The following is a 6,010-nucleotide window of genomic DNA, read 5'->3' on the forward strand; positions in this document are numbered from 1 at the left end:
CCTCTGCCTACATTGCATGTAGTCATGTTAAATTTATGTATGGTGCGGTCCAATGGTTGAGGCTACAAAAAAGGATCAATCATTCTTCTGCGCGAAAGATAACCCAAATCCAAAGCGAAATCTTGTTGCTTTCTTAAAATGCGACCATGAATCTACTTACTGACCAATCTTCTGTGTCATCCAGTGATTAACTGAACCACAAAAGAGCCCTCCGTCTATATCCCATGTAGCCACGTTAGATTTATGTATGGTACGATCCAATGATTGGATTGCAAAAGAACATCAATCATTCTTCTGCGTGAAAGCTAATCTGAATCCAACACGGAATCCTGTTGCTTTCTTAAAACATGGCCATGAACCTGCTTATGGTGCAATCCAATGGTTGAGGCTGCAAAAGAAAAACAATCATTCTCCCGTGCGACAGATAATTTGTGAACCTGCTTATAGTGCGATCCAATGGTTGAGGCTGCAAAAGAAGGACAATCATTCTCCCACATGAAAGACAACCCAAATTTGAAAAAAAATCCTGTTGCTTTCTTGAAATGTGACCATGAACCTACTTATTATTAGCCTTACGAGAAATTCTTTGTACACCATCCGTGGTGTAGAAAATTAGACGTGAAGTACGCCATCTCATCCGATTAGACTACATAGCTATCATTTTTCAACACACATTTAATACATGCTATTCTACTTTTTTTTGTTTAAAATTTTGAATGATAAAAATATTTTTTTTCTTTTGAAAAAATTATGACATCTTGTACCGATATTATGATATATTATATTAAAATTATAATTTTTTACATAAGATGTTATAATTTTTTCACAGGATGTTATAATTTTGGTAGAGATATTTTTATCATTAAAAAATTTTATAATTTTTTAATGAGAAAAATATCATTTTCTCTTTATGAAATCCTGTGAAAAAATTATAACATCCTGCATAGAAAGTCATAATTTCAATGCAGAATATCATAATATCGGTACAGAATGTCATAATTTTTTTAAAAAAAAATATTTTCATCATTTAAAATTTAAAATAAAAAATAAAACTATAAATATTAAATATGTATTAAAAAGTGATAAATATGTGGCTCAATCAGATGAGATGGTATACTCTATGCCAGATTTCCTACACTACAGATGGTCTATAAAGAATTTCGCTAGCCTTATATGTCATTTGATGATGGGCTGACCTACAAAAGGGCCCTCCGCCTATATCACATCTAGTCGTGTACTCTATTTGGTTGCCACGGGGAATAGGTGAATTTGAGAAATTTTTTGTGCATCACGGACGGTGTAAAAATCCAACGTAAAGTACACCACTTTATGTGATTGATCCATGTAGCCATCGCTTTTCCATGCATATTTAATATCTGCAGTTTTATTTTTTCATTTAAAAATTTTGTAAGACGAAAATATCCCTACTCTTTGAAAAAGATTATGACATCTTGTGGCATATTATGATTTCTATATCATAATATGGTCCAGGATGTCATAATATAGAAGTAATATTTTTTTCCAACCACTTTTCAATGCGTATGTAATGCTTCCAGTTCTACTTTTTTATTTGAAAATTTTGAATGATGAAAATGCCCCTACTCCTTGAAAAAAATTATGACATCTTGTGATATATTATGACATCCTGTGTCAAAATCATGATTTTCTGCATGCAAGATGTCATAATATGGACATAAGATATCATAATTTTTTACAAAAAGTAGGAGTATTTTCGTCATTTAAAATTTTCAAACAAAAAAATAAAACTATAGGTATTAAATACGTATTAAGAAGTGGTAGTTACGTGTACCAATTATATAAAGTGGTGCATTCTACATTAAATTTTCTGCATCACTCGCAGTTAACAAAGAATTTTCCCGATGAATTTTGTTGGTTTTTTTGAGTAAAAACGGTACTGCTTTTTTTTAGTACAAATGGATGGTCATACTAATCTTGTGCGAAAGTAGCCCAATAGATCAAGATACACAAAGTTCCGCAAAGTCTGCGGGCAGACCTCGCCCTGTCTCCATAATCATTCATCGGAGTGCTCAGTAATAAAAGTTGCAACTCAATCAGCTACAGTATTAATCTCTCTATAGGCATACAAAACTCTCACTGCAGCAGCTTGATGAAGAGAGCCTTTGACATCTCGGATAAGTAGATGACCATCAAGCCACCTGGCCTCCCCCTGGATCCATGAAATGACAGTAACAGAGTCATCTTCTAGAAAAATTCTCTCCACATAAAGCCGCGACCTGGCAAAGGTGACACCTGCCCAAGCGGCATGAAGCTCCGCAGTCAAAACCGAAAGCTCAAAGAGGTAGGAATGACCAACCATCAAAAGTCTCCCATCCAGACTGTGGATGACAAAGCTAGCTGCACCCCAGGGATGGGGGCTCTCATGAAATGGATAGAACCCTATAGATCGCTGTCGGGATAGCCAGAGAGCTCCAAAGATCGAGGATTTCAAGAGACGAAGCAGCAGTATCAAACTGGTAGTACTCCTGAGCTAAACAGGTAGCTCTCTCTAGCACCCGATGAGCAGAAATTACCTCACTGTCGAAGACAAGGCTATTCTTGGATAGTTAGATCTGATAAGCAATATAAGCCATCCGCCACCAATAATAGACGTCCTATCAATGACACTTTGATGGATCAGGCCCAAGAAGGACACCAACCGAGGATTAGTACTTCTCTCCCAGAGGTAATCATCAGTATGTCTCCAAATCGCTCTCATCCTAGGGCAGCGTAGGATAGCATGCTCCATAGACTCATCCTTTACCCCACAAGCTGAACATAAGGTCAAAACCTCCATGCCTCTCTCTTGAGTAAAGTATGAGTAGGAAGCCGATCCCATGTAAGCTTCCAAAAAAAGATTTGTATCCTAGGATAGGCAACCAATCTCCAAATCCTAACGGCCTCAATCTATCTCGAAGGCATCGAGCTGTACAAACGGAAGAGGTCTCTCAAAGGAACCTTTGGGTAGCAGGAGCATCCCCAGATTCTCGCATCCTGAGTGGGATGCATCGGAAGCGAGATGGTAAGGACCCATTCTGCAAGTGGCCTCCCAAAGAAATAAGTGATCTCCTGTACACTCCGGTTCGAAGCATCGGCAATGATGAGGTCAGACACCCTCATATGGTCCTCCACTTTATTGCTGACAAAGTTTGACCAACGAGATAGATGAAAGCTGGAAACCCAAGCATCCTAAATTATCTCTGTCGAGTGACCATTACCTATCAAGCATCTGATTTGATCCAGCACATTGGGTCTCCGAATACAAATCTCCCTCCAGATGAAGGAATAATCTCGGGCAGGTTGGATGGGAGTCTCCTGCTCCACTCATAGTAGCGGGCTCTCATCACATTACTCCACAAACAATCCTGCTGGAGTAAGAACCTAGCCGCATGTCTGGCAATCAAAGGCTCCTTCTTCGTCAATAAGGAATGGATCCCCAAGCCACCATCCTATAAAAGCTAACACACAACCTCCCATGAGAGCAAATGGAGTCGATGACGATCGCATCCAAATCTTCAGAGAAAGTTGCGAAGCTGCTGATCCATCCATTTGATACAAATAATTGGGACAATCGTACTAATTAGGAAGTAAATCGGAGCAGAGCTCAGCACTGATATCATCAGAGTCGTTCTCTCCATAAAGAAGAGGGTGTTGATCTATCAGTCTTGAAGACCCTCCAAGATCCGCTGTTTCAAGGGCTTACATTCAATCCGTCACAACCAATGGTCCGTAATCAAAATATCGAGATAGATCAGCAGATTGCTCTCAAATCTTCAAAAGATCCCTGATCGCCGATCTGATTTGAAGTTTTATTTTTAGGCTAACAAAGATCATATATTTTTGAATATTGATCAACTGTCGAGACGTCCGATAATAGGTCTGAAAATAGCGACAAAGGGCTCCAAGGCGGTACTGCTTTTATTACCCTGGTCAACAAAAGAGTCTAATACGATAAAAAATGTCATCTCCGCGGTGTGCATCTGCGTGAGAATCGTGGACATAAAATATCAATCCATATGTTATTTCTTTTTTTGAAAAGATAACAGATTGCGATGGGACATCTCAGTCGTTTGCTTTGTGCGAAAGAAAGCTCGCGGTCGTATCCTTCGCGCGAAGGAACATTCGCATTCCTTTGTCACCGTCACCCATCCACCGCTGAATCACCCCCATTGCTCTGGAAGCGAGCGGTGGAGGTTCGGGTTCTATTTTTCGCGCGAAAGGATGATTCACCCTTTTTCGTAATATGCACCGTTGGATCGCCCAATAGTCGCTATGAGATCCGTGTGGACAGATGAAGAAAGTCGTTCGGAGAGGCATGGAAAAAAAAAAAAAAAAATCAATCGTTCCTTCGCGCGAAAGATACAACCTGAAGCCAGGCGCGAAGGAAGGTGATGCAAGTGATGCGCCTACGATGCCGCCCGAAATAGCCACTCGAAAGCACCTTGCTTCTTTCCCTGACGCCCAAAAAAGGAAAGACCCCGTCGAATCCATCTCACCAGTTCTAAAACATTTCTCGCTGAGACTGATAAAATATTATTTCTTCGTTGAAGTAATGGCTTCGCGGTGGATCCCTCTCTCGCCATCTCTCTCGGTGGAAGAGGAGACCTCTGATGTTGATCCTAGATTGATTTTTATGACTACAAAACAGTTGGAAGGGATACAAATAATTTTTATGTGAAAAAGACCTTATGCTCTACAGGGGCAAAATCGTAATTTCATCAAAACTCTGATTTGATAACATCATCGTGTAGAACAAATGATATGTAATCTATTGGTAAAAGTTTCATGGTTTTTGGACTTATATTTTTGGAGTTATGAAGGTTTGAAGTTCATGAGTCGACTCATGAGTCAACTCATGAAACTATGAGCAGATTGGCACGCAAAGATTAGCCATGGCACGCTGGTTTTCTGGCTTGGCACGACCTGTGAGTCGACTCATGAGTCGACCCACAAGGCATGAGTCGACTCATGAGTCGACCTCTGCTGTTTTGGGCCAAGAAAATCCAGAAACCCAATCTCTGGACTTTGCAACAGAGGTCGACTCATGAGTCGACCCCTGAGGCATGAGTCGACTCATGAGTCGACTCATATGTCGGGATTTGCCTGTAACGGCTAGTTTTTGGCCAGATTTGGTTGCTTTTTAATGCTGCTTTTTGTGCTCTAACGGCTCTTTTTCTGCCTAGTTTGTTTTCCCTTGTCTCTTAAGGCTATAAAGGTTTCAAAAGGTAAAAAACAAAAAGAAGAGAGATCCAAATATCCAAGAGGCATTCAAGTGATTTGAAAAGAGAAAATCAAGAGCATTCAAGAGGGCATTCAAGTGCATTCAAGAGAAGGTTTTTCAAGCCAACTACTCAACATCATTCAAGAGCTCATTTAAAGCCTTCAAGAAGCCATCAATCAAGCTCACCAACTCCTCAATCATTTACTTCATCTCTCATCCACTTTGAGGAAATCCAAGAGGGGCTTCTTCATTTGAGTAAAGCGTATTTATTGTTATATTCGCTCACTTAAGGAGCTATTCTTGTACTTATTTGTGCTCTAAACTGATTTTATCTTGTGAGCAATTATTTTTGTTTTGGAGGGTTTCCAAAACAAGGAAAGGTTGATCCGAACCTGAAATCGGAGTGTATTGGGTCGGCTTGTACCCGGAAAATAAGTGGACTAGCTTGGGATAGCTAGTGTCAGAGTTTTCGACGGTTGTATTCGGGTTGAATACAAAGTATAGTGGATTGGAATTCCCAAGTAGGAGCTTGGGGAGTGGATGTAGGTGCAAGGTTGGCACCGAACCACTATAAATTATTGTGTTTGTGGCATGCTTTATTGTTTCTCTTTAATTCTCCATTATATCCTTGCATTCTTGTTTTAAGTAATTAATCTCAAACCAAAGTCTCTCTCTTCATTCATCAAGCTTTTGATATATAATTTTTACAAGTAATTAGTTAAGCCTAAAATTTTTAAAACCCAATTCATCCCCCCTCTTGGGTTGCATAGC

The sequence above is a fragment of the Elaeis guineensis genome, chromosome 5, assembly GCF_000442705.2.
Source record: "Elaeis guineensis isolate ETL-2024a chromosome 5, EG11, whole genome shotgun sequence".
NCBI lineage: Eukaryota > Viridiplantae > Streptophyta > Magnoliopsida > Arecales > Arecaceae > Elaeis > Elaeis guineensis.